The sequence below is a fragment of the Diabrotica virgifera genome, chromosome 6 (genome assembly GCF_917563875.1).
Source record: "Diabrotica virgifera virgifera chromosome 6, PGI_DIABVI_V3a".
In the NCBI taxonomy this organism is placed as follows: domain Eukaryota; kingdom Metazoa; phylum Arthropoda; class Insecta; order Coleoptera; family Chrysomelidae; genus Diabrotica; species Diabrotica virgifera.
Genome location: NC_065448.1, coordinates 77,172,915 through 77,197,160, shown reverse-complemented (window position 1 = coordinate 77,197,160; position 24,246 = coordinate 77,172,915). Strand labels below are relative to the sequence as shown.

Here is a 24,246-nt window from a genome sequence, read left to right as displayed (position 1 = left end):
TGTTTTTTTAGGGGGTTTTTGGGGATTTTCTCCATTTATAGACTGCAACATGGGTCAACGCAAGGTTTTGTTAATAGATTATATATAATTTGAAATAACTGAGTATTATAGCACCACCACCCCACTCCGCCACCCCCTCCCCCTGCCCCCACAAAAACGTCAATTTTTCTGTTTTTTTTTTGTTTAGTTAAGTTGCAATTAATTTTAAAAAATTATGAGGCTTCTACAAAACATATCTATTTTTTATAGACCCATTGGTCGAGTGTAAAATACATATAACCTCAATTTTTTTTTATTTTTTAAAACGTATTTTTGACTTCCAATCGATATTTTTTATAACGTCCAATGAATAATTGTACATCTCTCTCGCGGACGGCCGCTTCAATACGTGCTTAGCGCTCATTTTTAATTAAAATAATAGTTAGTAATAAAACAATGTCAAAATTTCTTCAGGCTATTGGAGGGGGGGGGGCTTTAAATTTTGAGTTGGTCACTTTATGACTTTCATAATAATAATTTTTAATCGAGGTATGAAAATGGCCTTGAAAATGGCTATTTTCGCGTTTTTCAAATTTTAAATTACATGTAATTCGACAACAGTCAATTTTATAGAAAAATCACAAGAGACCTTTTTTGCTCAGGTTAATCCAAAGAATCTAATACAAATTTGTCCGAAATAAAAAAATTCATTTTTTGAATTCGTTTAAAAAATTGTTTAAGCAATTTTCCGACCGCGGTACTGCCTGGCACCTTGTAGATTTGTTATAAGGACCTGTTTTTGAGTAAGTTTGTGCACAAAAATGAATCGGAATAATTTACCTAACGGGACAAGCATACAGCGTGGACTATTTGCATTATTATGAGCCAAACTTAGATGGTTTGGAAAACAAAACATTAAACGATAGATACTGTTGTAGATGCAAGTTGCGCAAACGGCAACATAACCATAGGCTGTTGTTCGCATGTAGCTGCCATAATATAATATTTATCGCAGGGAAGATATTTTACAAAAATCATCAAGCCAGCAGAATATCTTACAAAACTCTTTGACAATACAGATGTTATACCTATAGGTACCTGTAATAGACGAAGACAGCGATGAGACTTTAGAACTGTAAAGTGTAATACCAACGAATATACTCTCCGAATACTCTACGAGTATATACGGAGCTATATATTCTTTGGTAATACTTTCCTTATTCTTTTTATGGTGTTTTACGTGGCAGTAAATGTGAAGCAAAATGACAGTATAGGCAGAGATATAGGTTATGTAGATGGTACAAGCCAGTGATGTGGTAGGAAAGTTGTTTTTAAGTTTATTCAATAGCAAACTTTATATAATATATGAAAAAATGTTTGTCCGACAAATATGTTGGGCATTTTAATAAGTCCGCATGTCAAATGACAGGAATTATATTGGTGGTAAATAGTAGTTTGATTTTTGCATGAGAGTTTAATGAAAGGCTAACAAATCAATTGGATGTTCTGTCCGACAAAATACATGGACGTTTTCATAATCTGACGTTCGAAACTTGTAACCTGTTCAACAATTAAAACTTCCCCTGTTTCAGTGTTCCGGTACATCAAAGTTTGTCCGACTAGACACTGTTAACCCACATAACAATTTCATGTTCTTAGTAGATTCATAGAACATACTTTTCAGAAAAAGTATATACTTAGAATATGCGTAATTACTATTGCGAATGTGCAGAGCATATACTGAGTATATACTACATTACAGTACTTAAACGTTCTATGTATATACTTAGAATGTACTACCGCACTTCTTTTCAGTATATACCAAGAACATACTTTTTAGAAGATTCTAAGGAGGTGCTATAAACCTTCTATTTATATACTTAGAATGTACTATCGCACATATTTTAGTATATGGGAAGAATATTCCAAGGAAGTGCTATATACCTTCTAGTTATATACTTAGAATGTACTATCGCACATATTTTTAGTATATGGGAAGAATATTCCAAGAAAGTGCTATATACCTTCTATGTATATACTTAGAATGTACTATCGCACATATTTTTAGTATATGGGAAGAATATTCCAAGGATGTGCTGTATTTCTGAGAAGTATGTTTTCAACATCACCCAATCTCATCTTATAGGTTCTACCAAAGAATAGTAACACACCCACAGGGTGTGTTAGTATTCTTTGGTTCTACTAATATATTATGTTTACATATTCTAATTGCATATGAGAATGTAGTTATTACATTCTACAATATTACGTGAAAAGTAAGTATAAAATATATAAACTTTAGTTAGTTATATAGGTTCCTATGTATAATAAATATTATATGGGTAAGTAGCCTATATATAAAATATAAGTAATATATTTAGTTATTATGTGCACATCAAAATAAAAATGCTGCTTATATAATTATATAATAGCCAAATATATTATAATATGTATGTAAATTACTAAAATTTATAGGTATCTATATACATTATACATACTTTTACTTACTAGGTATTTAGGAAATATTGAAGTACCAATATGAATTTATTATTTTCAAACTGCTTTTTATGTTCTTAAAAATGTTTTAGTCCTTGTAGCTAGAAATATTGGTCCTTCCTAACAGCGTAGACATAAATGCACTGGAAACTATTTTCATATTTTGCTCTTTTGTTACCTACCCCCTTCCCTTGTGCAGGTATAAAATGCAATGCAAGGGTCAGAATGACAATGAATGGCCGTTTCCGGATTCCCGAAAATTATTTTACTTATGGTATAAACTCAAATCAAAATGGTATATTCATTTCAACTGAAAACGAAACGAGAATTTCTCATTTTTCTTCACAATAGAATTAAGTTTTAAACTTTTTACCATACAATTAAAACGGTTTAAAAAAAATGAATTAGATAGTTCAGTAGTACCTACTAAAATACATAAATTTTATTAATTATTCTTAACGCGAAGTTGATAATCTATAGGCTCACATTATTCTTCTTCCTATAGGTACGTACATACAGTATATTATTTTTAGATATTTTAAAAGTATATACAAGTAGGTATGTGTTAAGTATATACTTTTGCATATACTTACGCATATACTAAGAATATTCGATTAAGGTATATTCTAAGAATAAACTTTTACGAACATTCCGAGATACTACGTACCCGAATGTGCTCAGTGTATTCGGCGCAAGAATATTCTTTGAGGCACATGCAAAGAACATGAAATTTAGAATGTTTTTTATGGTACATGCTATGCTTGTACTACGCATATACTAAAAAGGATATACTTCGACGAATGTTGGTAGGATATGCTTAGAACATGATGCGAACATCATTGTTATGTGGGAAGCTATTAACAAATTTTCAGTTTGCTATTAATAAACTTGTTTTTGATACACAGTATCCAGGCCTGTATGAGTAACCGCTCAAAAACCTTTAAAAACATATAATAGTTTTTGGGGGGTTTAGAGGTGTTTTGCACAATTTTTGAATATCCCTGAAAACTCAGTTATTTCAAATTATACCTACATAACCTATAAAAAAACCTTGAGTTAATCTATTTTAAAGTCTATAAAATGGAGAAAATCCCTAAAAACCATCGAAAAACCAGTTTTGCGGATTTTTGAAGATGGCGCACCTTACGGAAAAATCTGAAAAAAGTCAGAAATATAGTTTTTGATAAAATACACAAAACACAAAAAAATTAGACATGCAGCCATCACTAAAAAAAGTTATACGTACCTATTAAAAAACAAAAAAAAATGAGGTTATAATATGTACACTCGACCTTCGGTTCCATAAAAATAGATGTTCTGTAAAAGCCTCAGCTGTGCGTGTGAATTTTTTGTAATTTATAATTTAATAAATTAATTACTATTCTAAATGGGAAATAAGTCACAATTTAACTAAAAAATGATTTTATTAACGTTTCGACATCCACCACGGACGTCGTTGTCAAAATACAAAATATTAATAAATTAAACAAAAATGTTGTTGCTTGGTAAAAAACTCTTCTAATAATTTAATCTAATCTGACTTATTTATATAGATCGTCCCAAACCCTTTTTTCAGTGCGTCAACAGATTATCGAATTCTCTCTTTCGCATTACAGATGGAAAATAAAATCATTTTTTAGTTAAATTGTGGCTTATTTCCCATTTAGAATGGTTAATTACAAAAATTCCACAAAGAAATAGCTTCAGAACAACATTTATAACTTATTTGCAAACCAACTTAAAAAAGGAGGTGAAAAGGAGGTGGGGGAGGGGAATAGGGGAAGTGGGCTAAAATTGCAGTGAGTCCCAATTTTTTAAAATGATATAGAACGTAAAAAAATAAAAAAAAAATATTCAGGCCCTATCGACCTCAAAAAATATAATTAGACCCGCAAAAACCCTTACAAAACTTAAAAAAAACATGGTTTTTGGGGGGTTTAAAAGTGTTTCGCCCAATTTTTGAATACCATAATGTACTCAGTTATTTTAAATTATACATAATCTGTTAACAAAACCTTGAGTTGACCTATGTTGCAGTCTATAAAATGGAGAAAATCCCCAAAAACCCCCTAAAAAAAAACAGTTTTCCGGATTTTTCAAGATGGCGCACCTGACGGAAAAACCTGAAAAAAATCAGAGAGATCACTTTTGATAAATTACACAAAATGCAAAAAAAATTGGACCTGCAGCACCCTCCAAAAAAAAGTTATAAGCTTTAAAAAAGTTAAAAAAAAATTTGAGGTTATGTACACTCGACCTATGGATCCATAAAAAATGGACATGTTTTATAAAAGCCTCAGCTACACGTGTGAATTTTTTGAAATTTTTATATCAATTGCAACCCAACTAAAAAAAATTAAACCTAAAAATTTACGTTTTTGGCTGTGAGGGGGAGGGGTAAGGGGGTGGCGAGCTCAAAATCCGCGTTATCTCATTTTTTAATTGCATAGAACGTAAAAAAATTAAAAAAGTTGAATTCTGGGAGTGAGGGCATTTTGCCTATCTTAACGGGGGGTACCCTTTCACTATTATAGGTATAACCGTTCAAAAGATACGAGGGGGGGTACGGACTTTTGACTAGCACTGTATATAACCGGTTCTATAGCGTTCTACGCCTTCCGGTACCCAATCGCCAAGCCTGTCGATCTAGCCAGTCTCTTTCTTGAAGATTTCATTCTGACATGGCTTTTGTAATTCCTTGTTTCCAGGAGGTCGGTGGCCTTTCTCTTTTCCGTTTTTCTGGCGGTATCCATCTCATTGTAATTTTTGGTAATCTTTCATCTCCCATTCGTTGGACGTGTCCATACCAAGTAAGTTGTTTTCGTTGTACCTCGTCCACTATTGTTTTCTGCTTACCTACTTTTTCTCTGATCTGTTCATTTCGAACATGGTCCCATCTCGATATTCTGGCAGATCTTCTAAAAAAATCCATTTCAGTAGTAAGCAGCTTATTTTCGGATTTTTTTGTCATTTGCCACACTTCGGAGCCATACGTTAAAATTGGTTTCAGAATAGCGTCGTACATCCTCATTTTTGTATTTAAATTTATGTTATGTTGCCATAAGACAGGGTTTAGGGCTCTAGTAACCTTTCTAGCCTTCGTCACTCTATCATCTGTACTGGGTTCCGTTCTTCCACTATTTGTTAATTTAATCCCTAGATATATATACTCTGTACAACCCCTGATGTAGTCACTTCCGTCAAGATCTAGGTCCTCCTGTTGTATTTGGTTACCCATGTGTAGATATTGTGTTTTCCTTATGTTTACCTCTAAACCCCACTTCCTGTATTCTTCCATCAATTTTCTCGTCATATATTCTAAGTCTTCCTTATCTTGGGCAACTACCACCTGGTCGTCTGCGTAGTTCAAAGTGTATAATGTTATGTCTCCGATTGATATACCCATACCACTGCATTTCTGCTTCCAAAGTCTGAGAGCACCGTCGGTATATATATTGAAAAGAATGGGAGATAAGCAGCACCCTTGTTTAAGGCCTTTTGTTACTTGGAAGCTAGATGACAGATGGTTACCTCTCTTTACCCTTGACATAGAATCTTTATAGAGGCATTGTATGGCTTTGATGAGAGTTGCAGATATGTGTGTATTGTCCAAAACCTCCCACAATTTTTTCACGGGCACTGTGTCATATGCTTTAGTTAGGTCTACAAAAAGTATATGTGTGTCTTGTCCACGTTCTAGTCTTTTTTCCATAACCTGTGTTAGACAGAATATATTATCAATCGTAGATCGACCGGCCCTGAAACCACACTGTTCTTCGGATTCATAGGGTTGATATTCTTCGCAAATAATGGTTTTCAGTATTCTGCCATATAAACGGCTCATTGTGCTTGTTACAGTTATTCCCCTGTAATTGTTGACATCACTTTTACTTCCCTTTTTGTGTATTGAAGAGATCCAGCCCTCTTTCCAGCTTTTCGGAACTTGTTCTCCGTTAATAATTCTGTGAAGGAATTCTGTGATCATTCGGATTAATTTCTTTGAACCTGATTTTATTATTAGCTTTATTTTAGCTAGCTTTTATTGACTGTATATTTATTATAATATTTTTTAAAAGCAACGAAATATCTAAAAGAATAAAATCTAAAAGATTTCTTAAATCGTCAACAAATTCTGATTTTTACCTGTACCCGATCATTTTATGTACAATTTACAAGTAAGACAAGCGATAAATGAGTAGACATGGGGAATCTACGATATGCATTCCACAACACGTCAATTTATCTAGGTAAAGATCAAACGAATTTTAGTTCCTAGTACTCAATTATTTGTGAGTAAGAACGAAGGTAAATGAAAGACAGTTAAAATTTAATGTACGTAAGCAGACTGTGGTGGTCTCCTTTCAGAAGACGTACTGCCTTCAGAGGCAGTACGTGGTGTACTTTGAATCGAAATCAAATCCAACCGTCATGTAAGCAAATTAATGAATAATAGATAATTTGCAAATGGACGGATTGGCGACATCTATTGAAAGCAACGAGAAATCTAAAAGAATAAAATCTAAAAGGTTTTCTAAAGTAAGAAACAAATTCTGATTTTTACCTGTACCCGATCTTTCTACAAATTACAAGGAAAACGGGCGATATTGCGTCCATTTGCAAATTATTTCTTATTAATTTGCTTACCATGACAGTTATTTTCGGTTTAGATCGCATTACGGGCTGTTCTGAAGAAAACAAATGGTTGAAACATACGTAAACAGATGGTGGGGTCTCTGAAACGAAATTAAATTTTAACTGTCTTTCATTTACCTTCGTTCTTACTGACTAATTAAGTACCTACTAGAAATTAAAATTCGTTTGATTTTACCTAGATAAATTATTGAAGGGTTGCGGAATGCATATCACTATTTCCAATAAAAGGAATGCCAGACAGTAGGGATGGGAAAACCTACCTGTTTAAACCTAAAACCGGTTTTTTTACTTCGCAATAACCGGTTTTACCGGTTTTTTTTGTCCCGGTTATAACCGGTTTTTTCTTTTTAAAGTAAAAACCGGGTATTAGGTTTTTACGGTGATTAAGATTAGGTTAGGTATTATTTTGGATCCCAATCATAATTATTATTCTCAAATAATTATTCCAAACAAAACCATAATTCAAATTTTATTTTATTTTATAAAATATAGAAGCAAACTGAAAGTGCAATCTCACATTAGCCAGAAACAATTATTAAGTTTTATTATAATATTTCCTTGAAAAGGTATTTGTAATAATAATATTTACATAAGAAGTGATCTGGTTGAATTAGACGCAAACATCATCTATTTTTCACACTGAACTCTTGACATTGAAAGTGGGTAAATGACTTTTTCTGATTACCAAAAATAATGCTCTGACTATGAATATCGAATTACTGATTACGAATACGAATCTGCAAGAATTTCGCTAGGTTTTCAAAACGATACACTCATACAGAAAGTATTAAATGAGTTAAAATGTACCTGTTCTACAAATATACAAACGTGTTAAAAGTAATACATGTTCTTTCGATAGTATGTACACCTGGTTCCAAAAAAAACTGATACGACTCTTGACGCGTATTTTGTAGAAAATTGAGCAGTGTATTTTGAAGGATAAATACTTAATATTTACATACTGTCAATGTCACTGCCAAATCTTAAAATTTGTCAGATAGCTTATTCTGTTCCACGGTTATTAGACTTTATTATTAATCTTTATTAACTTTCTCCGCAACTGAGGGTATCTTATCAACTGTATTGTTTTTAAACAATAGATGATAAAATAAAAATATTGACAGTTCAAAAATGTGAACATTATCGCATTGTGTGTGGCCTAAGTTTGGGCTGAAAACTGAAATTTATTACATTTTTACAAAATTTTGGAATATGTTTAATTACGTAGAACAATTTTAACAGTTGTTTTCAATACAGATTTCAATCATCTACAAATAGTTTCTAATGTCTTTTGATGTCAAATAATTAGGGAAGCTGGAATTCAACAGTTTAAAACTTTACATTGAGTTAACGCAAAATTGTGACTCATGTCAATATTCTCAATGTATTTTAATTGTATTCATTTTTTTTTCGAATCCTGAGAAAACTAATAAATATTTTTGAAAAATTTAAACTCAGAATGAAAGACTACATTATTACCGAGGGCTGAAAGTACCTGAAAACTTCTATAATATTTATTTTAATAAGTTACAGGGCTGAAAATAAAAAAGTGTGATATTTAATTTCAAAGATTTCATTCAATAGAAACTGCTTGTTTATTCTAAGGGGCTTTCCGCCCTCGGTAATAATGTAATCTTTCATCCTGCGTTTAAATTTTTCTAAAATACTTATTAGTTTTTTCATGAATCAGTTGTCTGTTGTTTGTTTATTTTATTATTTGTCTGTCATAATCAATATAATGTCAGATCAATCAAATACACTGCTCAACATGATCAAATCTTACTAAGAGTCGTATCAGTTTTTTTAGGAACCGGCTGTACTAATTTTGATCATATTGATATCGAGTCGAATGGAGTATCGCAAACTAAAGTGTATTGTAAAAGTAACTTTGTAACCTATTGGATTAAAAAATTAAATTAAATTAAAAAAAACCGAAATTAAAATAAAAATAAAAATAAATAAAAAATTAAAATAAAAATTAAATTAAAAAAAACAAAAACCGGTTTTTCCAAAAACCGGTTTTTTGGCCGGTTATAACTGCTAGGTTAAACCGTAAGCAAAAAAACCGGTATAACCGAAAACCGGTGTTTTGTCAAAAACCGCCATCCCTACCAGACAATGTAGCGACTATCGACTTATCAGTTTAATGAGTCACACGCTCAAAATGTTTATGAAAATATTGCATTTTCGCATATACAATTTTTGTGAGGGGATAACTGGTGACGAACAGTTTGGTTTCCGAAAAGGTATGGGTACTCGGGAAGCTATTTTTTGCTTGCGAATACTCTTACAAAAGAGCATTGACTTTAGGAAAAGTATTTACGGTATGCTTTACAGATTTCGAAAAAGCCGTTGATAGAGTACCACATACATTACTATTTCATTGCTTGGACTTAGTTGGTCTGGACACGTACGACATTAGATTGCTCAAAAATCTTACTACAATCAGACTGCTTATATTAAGTTGGAGCAAGAAGTTTCAGCTCAGGTTTTAGACCAGGGCGAATCTGTAAAAATATTAGTACATTTGGATGTTGAGAGGTGACTCATATTTTTTTGCAGCAATTGCTTGAAAATAACTCATTTAATAATATTTGAGTTATCCTCCCACTCAAAAAGGTCCGGAACATTGTTTAAATAATCAAAATGTCAAAAAATGAAGGAAAAATTCGATTTTTTTCGTGGTTTTTTGATTATAACTTTAAAAGTATCCATTTTCGAGAAAAGTTGCCCCGACATAAAAGTTGTGTAATTAAATTTCCTACAATATAGGATTATCTGAGAATTTTAAAAATTGTCATCCTTGTTGCAAAATAGCAATAATTGCAAAAAAACCATAAAAAACAAGTATTCGCATTTTACGTTTTTCAACCATTTATGCTATACTTAGGACCTTCATATTTCATCCAGAGAAACATTATGATATGATAAAACAACACTGTAAATTTCATTAAGATTGGTTTCATAAATTTTGTAAAATAAATTTTGCAATCCAGCTTTCGCAAAAAAACTCATTTTTTGAAAATGTTGCAGCACTGAAACTAAAGCAGACTAAGTTGAATTTTTTTTACATATAAAAGAATACTATATCTTTCATATGTAATTTGCAAAATTAAAATTGGTTAACTACCACGGCGTCAGGAATTTTTTAAATAAACATTAATTTTTGGTCCTACGCGCAGATTTTGTCATCTAATTTTAATCGATATTAATTTTTTCGACTACCATCCATGTTGTTTTCTTTGCGTTGATTGTTAAGCCCTTTGCAATGCATTCGTTGTTTACAACGTTCAACAGGGTTCGAAGGTCTTTCAGACTCTCTGCCATTATGGTGGTGTCATCTGCGCATCTGATGTTATTAATGATTTCACCACCGATTATTTAACGCTTCATCAAAAATTGGTTCGGTGCAGGCATTGAAAAATGTCGGTGACCTAACACATACCCGTCTGACACCATGCTTAATAGAAATAGTCCAGGGCGGATCTGTTTTGAGATTGACGTTGAGAGGTGACTCTAATTTTTTTGCTCAAATTGCTTGGAATTAACCCATATAATAATAATTGAGTTATCCTCCCACTCAAAAAGGACCGGAACATTGTTTAAATAATCAAAATATCAAAAAATGAAGGAAAAATTCGATTGTTTTCTTCGTTTTTTGATTATAACTTTAAACGTACACTTCCGAGAAATGTTGCACTAAAATAAAAGTTGCTTAATTAAATTTTCTACAATACAAGATTGGTTAAAAATTTTTAAAATTGTTATCCTTGTTGCAAAATAGCAATACTTGCGAAAAAAATAAAAGAACAAGTATTCGCATTTTAGGTTTTTCAACCATTGCTGCTACACTTAAAACCTTCATATTTCACCCAGAAAAACTTTATGACATGGTAAAATAGCACTGTAAATTTAGTTAAGATCGGTTCAATAGATTTTGCAATCCAGCTTTCACAAAAAAAATCATTTTTTCAAAATGTTGCAGGACTGAAAATAAAGCAGATAGCAAGTTAAATTGTTTTCTGCAAATAGAAGAATACAGTACCTTTCATTTGCAATTTGCAATATTAAAATCGGTTAGCTACCACGGCGTCAGGTATTTTTTTAAATAAACATTAATTTTTGGTGCTACGCGCAGGACAGCGGTGTTCGATTCACACAAGTTGATTTCCACCAAAATTTCTTCCAATCTTTATCTAATATATTATATTCTTGCTCCATATTTTGTTGTATGTTCATATTTTAATTCCACAAAAATCAAACTAATTTGATTATTGTTTGTGAAAAATTATTGAAAAATTGCATATGTTTAAAAATAATACACTTTCATTTTCTAAGTTAAAATATATGAACAAAGAAAGTTTTTGCTAAAAAAAGTATTATTTCAAAAGACAGAGTATGTGTTTTTAATTTGCAATAAACAAATTTATTTATTTATTTCGAAATGTACTAAAAATTAAAATGTATCAATCATTATCAAAGGTCATTGAAATGCCCAATCAGAGCGAACGTATCCGCTGCCCTGCGCGTAGCACCAAAAATTATTGTTTATTTAAAAAAATTCCTGACGCCGTGACAGTTAACCAATTTTAATTTTGCAAATTGCAAATGAAAGGTACACTATTCTTCTATTTGTAAAAAAAATTAACTTGCTATCTGCTTTATTTTCAGTCCTGCAACATTTTGAAAAAATGAATATTTTTGCGAAAGCTGGATTGCAAAATTTATTTTGCAAAATATATTGAACCGATCTTAACTAAATTTACAGTATTATTTTACCATGTCATAAAGTTTTTTTGGGCGAAATATGAAAGTTTTAAGTATAGCAGAAATGTTTGAAAAACGTGAAATGCAAATACTTGTTTTTTATGTTATTTTCGCAAGTATTGCTATTTTGCAACAAGGATAACAATTTTTAAAATCGTTAACCAATCTTGTATTGTTGAAAATTTAATTACGCAACTTTTATTTTAGTGCAACTTTTCTCGGTATTGAATACTTTTAAAGTTATAATCAAAAAACGAAGAAAACAATCGAATTTTTCCTACATTTTTGAACATTTTTATTATTTAAACAATGTTCCGGACCTTTTGATTGGGAGGATAACTCAATTATTATTATATGGGTTAATTCCAAGCTATTTCAGCAAAAAAATTAGAGTCACCTCTCAAGCAACGTCCATCTCAAAACAGATCCGCCCTGGACTATTTCTATTAAGCGTGGTGTCAGACGGGTATGTGTTAGGTCACCGACATTTTTCAATGCCTGCACCGAACCAATTTTTGATGAAGCGTTAAATAATCGGTGGTGAAATAACTAATAACATCAAATGCGCAGATGACACCGCCATAATGGCAGAGAGTCTGAAAGACCTTCGAACCCTGTTGAACGCTGTAAACAACGAATGCATTGCAAAGGGTTTAACAATCAACGCAAAGAAAACAAAATGGATGGTAGTCGAAAAAATTAATATCGATTAAAATTAGATGACAAAATCTGCGCGTAGGACCAAAAAATAGGTGGATTGACTGCAGGGTTGAAAGTGATAAGGAAATTTCGACCAGAATAGAACTTGCACGAAAAAGCTTTATTAGCAGGCATCCAGTTCGTTTTCAGTCGTCGATGTGAACAGTTGTGTTTTGTTGGCTGCACATGGATTCGCTCCCGGGTTCAGGTAGGAAGACCTAACCCTTCGGTCATAACTTAACTTTCGGGTATGAGTTTCGGAGCCAACTCGTGTACAATAAAAGTGGTTTTATAGGGGTTGGGAGCGAATCCATGTGCGCCGGTTTTGTTTTGGTTGTCATCACGACCGACTTACTCAAATTTGTTTAAGTGTTTTTGTTATTGTTTTGGAATGTTGTGTAACTAAACTCGTTGTAAGTGTTACCAGATTTGTTTGACTATTCTACATTTTGTTTACTTTTTTTACATTCAACGACACAATTAAATATTGCTTAACCTTGACCACCATGATCTACAATTTTGATATTTGCTTAATTGAATTTTCCGAAAACGACAAATACAAGATACGTTGTCATGGGGACTGTAGACGATATTTTTGTCTCAAGTGTTCTGGTCTCAATAAAACCACCTCAAAAACTCTACTAGATCCAAAAAATGCCCATTTAAAATATTTCTGTACATTATGTGATTCACCTAGCCTCAGATGTTTAAATGAAAAAGTAACAAATTTAACAAAAAATCAAATACCACAAGAGAACTTTGACGCCTTACTTCAAGTTACTAAAAAACTCACAGGTAATTTGCTTGTATTTATAGAGACATATGATTTATTAGCAAAAGATGACGACAAATTAGACTATCTTACAAAAAAAATTGACGAGATTCATAAATTAAATAACTTGTTAAATCCTGAGTATCTTTTAAAATCCATAAGGCAGACGGAACAAGATATTTTCAATATATCGTCAGTTTTTTTCGGCTGTTCAAATGACACGATTAAAATACAAGTCCAAGATACAAATTCATCTGAGATAAAGTTGGGATTAGAGAGGCTCTCTTCACACATCAGTGAAATATCTAATCAAATGTGTAATCTTTCCAACAAACTACCTACTATACCAACGAAGAAAGAGGTATCGAAGAAAAACATAGTATATGCCACTTCAAGTACCCAAACTGAAGACACCCAGCATTTCGAAACCAGTACAGTCAAAAAAACAAAAATTGCAGAAGATAAATGTCACTTTGTCGTCATTAGCAACTTAGCCCCAATATACACACCTATACAAGTAGTTCATTACATTAAAGACAAGCTAGGTATCAAGGAATTTATAAGATGTTACGCCCTCCTTAAAGATGCCAACTCAGATATTGGCTCCTCATTCAAAATAGGTATTAAGTCTAAAACATCTATTGACTTATTATTTAATAAAGAAATTTGGCCAACGGGTGTAAACGTTAAGTGGTCTACAGAATCCTTATACTCCGAACCAACGACTTCATCTGAGGCAGATATAAATCGGAAGAACATCAGAAGCACGGTTAACTTGGAAAATCCAATTACCATTCCAAGTAACAAAGTAACAACAAAAATGAAGTTGATACCACAAATATACTGACAGACAAGCAGGCCATTGTAATGGGCAAATCTAAAGATCCTTTCCGTTCTCATATTAATTTCATTAAGAAGGATACTTTAGAACCATCGATAAATCTGGATCCTTTGACCCCACCAAGAGTTAGATTGACCAATAATTCGAATAGTCGATATCTTTTAGCCAGATTAAGGGAACCGGATATCTTGAAGGCCATTAAAATTCATCTTGCTTTTCTACACGACCAACCTGCATCAGTATTTTATGATGGGTATACCAACACAAGTGTTAAACTGTTTCTGGCTTCCGAAGGACTTCCGACTAACGCTTTGTTTACATGGGCGGTTTGCCAACGTTTGACGCCGCGGTTTACCTGAAAAACCCAACCGCCGCGGTTCAAGTTTAACATAGAAACAAATGCAACCGCTCAACATCGTACACATGCAACCTTTCCGTCGTCAAATCGCGGCGGTTTTAAGTTTACTAGGGGAGGAATGAGACCGCCAGTCAATCGCTCTCATGTGTACGAACCGCGGCGGTTGGGTTTTTCAGGTAAACCGCGGCGTCAAACGTTGGCAAACCGCCCATGTAAACAAGCTGTAAGAGTGAAGATCTAAGAAAAATTCTTCTAGAATTCAACGATGCTTATGGAATCGGTGCATCGGTGCAGATGAAGTAGACGCTGATCTTGCTGCTTTTAGGTCTTTTCTCACTTCGGAAAGAATTATTCACTTTTAAAAATATAGGAAATGTCACCGAAATTATTATTCCACTAGCTCTCCAAGACGAAATTTTTAAATAATACGACGTGTTCTGAGCAACTAGAAACCTCGAATAATTTTAGTGATGACAACTTTAGTATGGTTCTGATTAATATTCGTTCTATAAGAAATAAAACTGACGAATTGTTTTTGTTTCTAGAGGAATTAGGATTTCCCCAGATAGTTGCTGTTACAGAACACTGGCTTGCAGTCAAATAGCCTTTTTTTTGTAGAGAAATATACCACAATTGCTAGGTATGATCGTCCAAACTCAGCTCATGGAGGCACCCTAATTCTTTCTGCAAACAATGATTTTTCTCTGATAACAAAATATGACTTTTTGTTGAATGAAGCCTTCTTTGAATTTCCCTTAGTTTTTAATAAAAATCTTAATCTTTACATTATTTGCATCTACAGATCACCTGACTCTTCCGTGGAACTATTTTTTCAGAACCTGCTAAATTTGTTAGATGACTTGCCTCACAAAAGCAGAAAAATTCTATGCGGAGACTTCAACATAAATTATGCTGCTGCTTGTGCTACCCAAATGTTCTTGGTCAACATATTTGAATCATATGGTCTCTCAATGCACGTTAATTCTCCTACAAGGATTACAAAAACTACATCTACCATAATTGATTATATTGTCTCCGATTTCTCACCCCTTGATGTTTGCTCTACAGTTATTAATGCGGAACTATCGGATCATGAAGCAGTATATACGAAATTTAACATCTTCAGCAAACCCTCCTCGAAAACCCGACGTTTAGTGTAACGGTCACGTTACAAAATTAGCTCTTTAATTATTATTATAATTATTTTCCCTCGGTCTCCATTTAAATTCTCTAATTTCTCGTATAGGACTACTGGGGTGACGTCATACCTCGGTGATGGAACGTACTCCACCTATCGAGAATGATTTCGTTTTCTGAGAGAATTTGACGTTCACCTTGGCGGAGAAACGTCTCTCGTTCGTCACTTGGTTTGTGGCTGCTAATTGAGTGGGTTGGTTTGGTACTTGGTACTGGTACCATGAAATGGCGAATGAGCTCCATACACCTTATTTTATAACATCAATCCAGTTTTTTTAAGTAAAAAGTTACCAGCAAGGGTTGTCTGGAGTTAGGGAGACATGGTGTGACAACTCCTGTTGGGGCCTAATAGGAATCATTCGCCATTTGGAAGAAACCCTAACATGAAACCGTAGCCCTTTGACCACCTAGGGAAACCACTGCAGCCACGGCCAAGTCACCATTGGGAGTATGTCTATTTGGGAGCAAGCTATGGGAGCGTTCCAGCTCAATTTTCGTCTTGGCACCTGGGCCTACAGGAGTCATGGGGTCGCACCATCCTGGTGCATCATTTTCTAGGATGCAACCGCAACCTCGTTTGGGAACATTTAGTGAGGTGTTTTAGTAACTATTGGTTTTTTTATATTTCAGACTATCTGTTAAATACACTATGTTTTTTTTTCCAGATTTAGGTTACCTCTGGTTTTTTTTTTGACATATTTGTATATTAGATTTGTTGAAACTTTATTATATAATCCAAATTCTAATCTTTGCTTTATTACGCCCCTAAAATTATGTCACATTTAATACACGATTTTGGCCTTCTTAAAAAATCTATCCCAAAAAATGAGTGACAATTCCTAAAAAAAATATTTGTCAATGTTACATATATTTAAAAAACGATAGTTTTTTCAATTATAATAGTTCATAATTAAGTCCAAATTAATATTTGGGACTTTTTTGTACAATATTAATTCTCGATGTGTCTGGCGTAAAAGCTAAACTTAGCTTTAGTAAGTGTAGTCTTTTTAAATAAACCAATTAGGAAAAAGAAGTAATTTATTCTACAACCAAGAGACGGAGAAAACGGTTTGGGAATTAATACCAAAGCGATACTTTCTTCATTTGGCCTACATCGAGCCGGATTTTTGACCAGCATAAAACTTATGGAAAGTTCTTCAAGATTATTCGCCGACACAACAGCAAAAGGATATACTAGGTGAGATAAGTCCATTTATATACCCTTTGTTTCATTATTCTATTTGGCTATCAGTTATTCAAAGACATTAAAATCATTAAATTCTGTGATTCAAAGACATTTTCGTGTTCCAATATCTTTAATAAAAATGGATGAGTTCAAAAAATACAGAAAAATTGCTAAGTCTTCTCTTACTCGTATGTATAACTGGTTTATAGCCAAAAAAGACGTAGAATTAGATGTTACCCAGTTCGAGACGCGATTAAGTAGACTTCATTTAATATTTCATGATTATGAAAAAGCACAAAATGAAATCGAATTCCTTGCATCAAATACAGGCAAAGAAGAAAAAGATAGAGAGTTTACAGAAAATCAATATTTCAAACTTGTAAGCGATTTGACCGCTTGTGTTAATAAATTAAAAGCTGCACCTTCTCAGATAACATCTAGTTCATCCAGTGAGGGTTCTTGTAGTGCTCCGATAGCAGTTCGTCTTCCGGATATAAAAATTTCACAATTCTCAGGTCATATTAGAGACTTTCAATCGTTCATCGAGCTCTTCGATGCGCTCATAGTGAAAAATGAGACATTAACAGATGTCCAAAAACTTGTGTACTTGAAGAGTTATTTAAAAGGTGAAAGCCTTCAACTTATAGATTCATTACCGATAATTAATGAAAATTTTGTAATCGCGTTAAATATTTTAAAGAAGAGATACGAAAACAAATTCGCCATAATAAATTCTTATTTGCAAGCCATTTTTGATTGTAATAATATTTCTAAATGTAAGTCAGACACATTAAGAGAATTAATCACTACAATTCAAAAGAATATTTTGTCACTAAAAAATTTGAATTTAACTTCCGAAAATTTATTTGACTTAACACTTATATTCATTCTAAAAAAGAAGTTAGATTTTCAATCGGCTAAGGCATATGAATCTGAGAGGAATCACGATGAAATACCTACTTTAAATCATTTCTTAAAATTCTTAGAAAAACGTGCAGTAATTCTGGAAAATGTTGAAATTTCTAGTCCTAAAACTACCAGAAAAAATTTCTCATCTCATTCGACAATGCATGAGGCAACTTCAAATCGCCAATTTCAATTAATTTGTATCTACTGTAACAAGGAGGGCCATAAAATTTACACTTGCTCTGAGTTTAAAGATATATCTCATTCCGCCAAATTGCAATTTATTAGGGCAAAGAATTTATGTATAAATTGTTTTGGTAAACACAATTTGAAAGAGTGTAAATCCTCTAAAAAATGTTCTTTTTGCTCCAAGTCACACAATTCGTTAATGCACATAAAAATCGGCGAAAATCAACATTCTCCGCCAATGACTAGTAGTAAGCGTCATTCACATTCTCTATATAATAATGGTTCAAATTCTCAACCTAATAACTACGCAGGTAACCATAGCTCTCTAATCTCATCTAATAGTTCTTATTTAGATAATACTGCTCATGTTCAAAATGGTAATAATTCATCTTCTCATCTCGATAGTAATTCAAATCTTCAAACCCGTTCTCTGGATATCCAACCAGTACAGGAAAATTCAGGAATAACAAATTTTCAAGGTCCTTCGAGAAATTTTACGGAAAATAACCCTACCGCAAATAATCATTCAGCGAATCACTCTGTTCAGTCAGTAAAAAATAGTCATATTCTTCTGGGTACTGCAAAAGTAACCTTACTTGGTAAAAACGCTAATTTCTGCATAGCGAAAATTCTTTTGGGCACAGGATCCCAAAATTCATTTATCGTAGAGAAGCTTGTGAACAAGTTACAATTAGATACGTATAGCAAGTCAGTACATATATCAGGAATAGGAGGGAGTGGCTCGACTTGTACTAAAATGTCAGATATAACCATATTTTCCAATTATGATCGTCGAAGAAGTTTTCATTTTTCAGTAGTTGTATTACCCGAGATTACTTGTGCTCTCCCTCAATCAAAAATACTAGTGAAAAAATTAAATATTCCGGAACAATTCTTTCTAGCAGACGACGAATTTTTTAAGCCTTCTGAAATTGACATTCTAATTGGTTTGGATCTTTATTACGATATTATTTTACCTAATTTCGTCAGACTTGGCAAAAATCTTCCAGTCTTACAAGAATCTCACTTAGGTTTCGTGGTAGCTGGTACAGTTCCTGATCATTTTACTGTATCCAATATATCTGTTACAGACAGTAGTTCAGAAGTTTTAACTGAATCTAATTCACTTCTTTCCACATTACAATTAGACAGCCGTTTAAAGAAATTCTGGGAAATCGAGGAAATTCCCAATAAATTCTATCTTTCAGAAGCTGATGAGGCATCTGAAAACCTATTCCGTTCTACAACCAAAATTTTACAAAATGGTAGATTTCAAGTAAGTTTGCCGCTGAAATCACCTTCAGAAAATCTAAAGTTAGGAAATTCTTATTACATGGCCAGAAAGCGTTTCATTTCTTTAGAAAATAAATTTAAAACTAATTGCAACTTTTATCAAGACTATAAAAAAGTTACTGATGAATTAATTGAACTTAAACATGCTCATTATGTACCCCTAACTCTGCTAAATGCCAAATCTGAAAATAAATATTTTATTCCGCACTTAGGTGTAGTTAGAGAATCCAGTTTAACAACGCGTTTGCGCGTTGTCATGGACGCCAGCGCCAAAAGTTCCTCAGGGTATTCCTTAAACGACGTGTGTTTAAAGGGATATCAGGTCCAGCCAGAATTGTATGACATTCTATGTAGATTTAGACTTTTTCCTTTTGTATTCACGGTAGATATTAAAAAAATGTTCCGACAGGTCCTCGTGAACCCGGAACAAACTTTTCTTCAAAACATTTTATGGCGAGAAAACCCTGATGAAGACTTTAAATGTATCCAACTCGATGTTGTAGTTTTTGGAACCAATTCAGCCCCGTTCTTGGCAACAAGGGTTCTTAAAGAAATTGCTTGTCTAAACTTTTTAGAATTTCCTCTTGCGTCTGATGCAATTCTGAATCAATTCTATATGGACGATGGTCTTTGTGGTTCGTATAATCACAACGAACTTTTCAATTTATACTCTCAATTAAATACCATCTTAAATAAGCATGGGTTTGAGTTGCATAAATATTGTTCAAATAGTGATTATTTTCTTAAAAATATTTCCAAAGACATTTCGGAAAATCAAAAAGCTGATTATGACATAAACATAGATGAAGTCCCAAGTAAAGTTCTTGGGCTAAAGTGGAGTACAGCAGAAGATACTCTTTGTATTTCCGTGCCTCAAAAAATCGTGCACGGTCCAGTTACCAAACGAAAAATACTTTCTATCTTAGCTCAATGTTATGATCCGTTAGGCTTGATAAATCCTGTTATAGTAAAAGGTAAGATACTGATGCAAAAATTATGGTTCAAAAAGTTTCATTGGGACACCGTAATAAACGACGCTTGCATTCTTAAAGATTGGCACAATTTTATTGAACATATCCCCTTGCTTTCACAACAAAAAATAGCTAGACAATATTTTCGTCCGAAAACTATTAGCAAAATAGAAATTCATGGCTTTTCTGATGCAAGCATAGAGGCTTATGGTGCTTGCATTTATTTTCGAGTTCTTTATTCTGACAATGATATTTCTTCTACTTTAGTATCTTCAAAATCTAGAGTCGCCCCACTTAAATCAATTACCATTCCAAGGTTAGAACTTTGCGCTATGCTCTTGCTGGCGAAACTTGTAAACAAAATTCTACAAGTCTTCGAAAATAAATTAGAGTATGACTCAATAAATTTGTGGACCGATTCTCAGGTCGCTTTATGTTGGTGCAGGGCACACCCTAGTAAATGGTCAGTGTTCGTATCGCATAGAGTTGCTCAAATTCAAGAACTGACGCAAAATTGTCACTGGCGATACGTTAAATCAGCTGAAAACAGTGCTGACATTCTATCACGCGGTTTATCAGCCCAAGAAATTCTGGACAACAAGTTGTGGTGGTCCGGTCCTGCTTTTCTTCTTAATCATTCTTTAGAATTCTCTGATGAACCCCCAATAGCTGATCAGCTAATTACAGGGCACAGAAAAACTCGTTCCAATATACTCACAAACGTCAACTCAAAACCTCCTTGGGAACAATTATTTCAAAAATTTTCTTCTTTTTTTTCGATTACGTCGTACTATCGCATATGTACTCAGATTTGTCAGTTGTTTAAAAGGAAACAAACAATCTGATCCCCTCACTGTTGAAGAATTGGACCAAGCTCTATATTTTATAGTTCGGCAAGTTCAGCTAACCAATTTTTCTAAAGAAATTTCCGAACTTTCTGCAAACCAGCAACTATCAAATAAACAATTATTATCTTTAAATCCATTTCTCGATGAATTATCAATGCTGAGGATCGGCGGACGGCTTTGTAACGCCTCCATTCCCTACCAACAGAAACATCCCTTGCTTTTGCCACCCCATAATCATACGACCTCCCTTATACAAGAGTACGAACATAGGCGGCTCGGGCATGCTGGTGCTCAAACCGTTCTGAGCAATATTCGTTTACGTTTTTGGCCCCTTAATGGGCTCAGAGAGATCAAAAAAATCATTCGAAATTGCAATATGTGTTTTCGATTCAATAATCAAGTCTGCCAACATATTATGGCAAGTTTGCCCTCTGATCGTGTAAATGTTTCTAGACCATTTCAGAAAGTTGGAATTGATTTCGGAGGATTCTTTCAAATAAAATCCTCAAGGCTTCGTAAGTATCCACTCATAAAATCATACATTGCGGTTTTTGTTTGCATGGTCACCAAGGCAGTTCACATAGAGCTAGTTCTTGGACTGTCTACTGACTCCTTTCTGAACGCTTTAAAACGTTTTGTCTCGAGAAGAGGAAATCCGTCAGTGATCTATAGTGACAATGCCACCAATTTTTTAGGTGCAAAAAATGTCCTACATGAGTTGTATCAATTTTTCAAAACTAATAATAATGTAAATATTATCTGTGACTTTCTTTCACAAAATGAGACCAAGTGGAAATTCATTTCACCTCGATCTCCGCATTGGGGTGGAATCTGGGAATCCGCCATCAAAAGCGCAAAATTTCATATCAAGAGATTGGTGGGTAATGCTTTGTTCACTTCAGAAGAGTTTAACACTATTCTTTGTCAAATCGAGGCAATACTAAATTCTCGGACCTTAGGTCCAGTTTCTAATGACCCTACAGATTTAACCTGCCTTACACCGGGACACTTTCTGATAGGGTCTCCTCTCACCGCTTATCCTGAAAAGGATCTTTCACATTTAAACCAACATAGACTTTCCACCTTCCAGCAGATTTCTAAAATTCAACAAGTTTTTTGGAAACGTTGGTCGGTTGATTACTTAAATCGCCTTCAGAACCGGCCTAAATGGGCTGAAGAATATTCTAACCTGCAAGTAAATAAACTAGTTTTACTCAAGGAAGATAATGTACCTCCAATGATGTGGCCGTTGGCACGCTTCATTGAAGTATATCCTGGTAAGGATGGCAAAGTCCGTGTGGTTAAGCTCCGTACGGCTTCCGGAGAGTTTATCCGATCCATTTCAAAGCTTTCTTGATTACCAAATCAAACTCAACCTTAAAACGACCAACATGCTTATTTCTAGTTTTGTTACATTCTTCCTAACACTTTGTTTTTTCTGTTTCTGTTACTGTGTAATTTAGTTGAAGCAGGGATGCTTCAACGCGGGGGAGAATGTTGAAACTTTATTATATAATCCAAATTCTAATCTTTGCTTTATTACGCCCCTAAAATTATGTCACATTTAATACACGATTTTGGCCTTCTTAAAAAATCTATCCCAAAAAATGAGTGACAATTCCTAAAAAAAATATTTGTCAATGTTACATATATTTAAAAAACGATAGTTTTTTCAATTATAATAGTTCATAATTAAGTCCAAATTAATATTTGGGACTTTTTTGTACAATATTAATTCTCGATGTGTCTGGCGTAAAAGCTAAACTTAGCTTTAGTAAGTGTAGTCTTTTTAAATAAACCAATTAGGAAAAAGAAGTAATTTATTCTACAACCAAGAGACGGAGAAAACGGTTTGGGAATTAATACCAAAGCGATACTTTCTTCAAGATTATTTGGTTCCCAAACTTTGTATCTATGGTAACTTCTTGTGCACAGGAATAAGCCTAGAGAAAATTAGGTTTTTAATACTTTATTATTGGTTTATGTAATTCGGGTAAATTTATTTTTTAATATTACTAGCTTGTTTCCCAAATATTTTACTGTTATTCGCTTTATTCCATTTGTTCGGTTAATTTAGGTCATGGTCGGTATTTATCTCAACTTCATTTCTACTTTAGTCAATTGTATATTTAACTTTATTTATTTATTATTGTATTTTGCCTTAGTGAGGCTTGGGCCTATTTATTTGTAGTATTTTCATCTTTGTCAGTTTCCTTTAGTTGTACGTAGCAAGCGTACTATAACCATTTGGTAGAAGACTTATGTAATTTTGTACCCTATATGTTAGTGAAAGGTACTTATACCTGTAATTTTGTAACAGGTAACATTGTTGTTATCTTAGGTTGAACATAACTTTTGCAAACTTTTGTCATGTTAGAGTCACATAATATGAACTTGTTTAACTCAGAGATTGTTAAAAATCTGGTAGTTCATTTTAATAAATGTTTATTTATTTTGTATATCATTTATTTTTATTACTCCTTTATGTTCATTATTACAGGTTTAATATATTTAATATTTGACAGCAGTGTAAGATACCTGGGAGAATGATCGAAGATCATTTTCATGGCGCCCATGATTAGTTAGTTTTATTTATTTTGTTCGTTTTTAGTCATTAGTCATCTCCATTCATTTTCAGTACATTATTCTTATTTTATTATTTCATGTTTTAGTCATCATTACTATCTATATAGAGCTACTGTTCTTCGACAGGCATGCAAACGAGCCGTATCCATCCTTGAGTGTCAAGTTGCTCTCTTGCATCTATAGCTAGCCAACTCTATTCAGTTTGCCTCTGTCTCTTCCCACTTCTACTTCTATCCCTTCTAATTCCCCTTTCTTCAGTACTACTGCACTTTAGTAGTATTTTTTTTTTATTTTTCCTATTGCGGCTTCTCAACGTAGAAGTCACTTCATCCTTTTCTTTACACTCACCCACTACATCTTCTTTCCAGCCACAACTATTTAGTTACTTAGTCTTTTTTTTTTTCTTACTTCTGTTGGAGTATATCTTTTTACTTTCACTCCAACAGAAGTATTCTTCTTTTTGTTACACTGGCGCCCAACGTGGGGCAGTAAATATTGTATTTTG

At 33.3% G+C, this 24,246-nt stretch overlaps 1 protein-coding gene across 1 annotated transcript in view; it reads left to right on the top strand.

Annotated features, from left to right (window-relative positions):
• LOC126886445 (spondin-1) overlaps positions 1–24,246 on the top strand; it is a 126,484-nt gene that overhangs the window by 52,817 nt on the left and 49,421 nt on the right. The gene's annotated exons all lie outside the window — the stretch shown is intronic.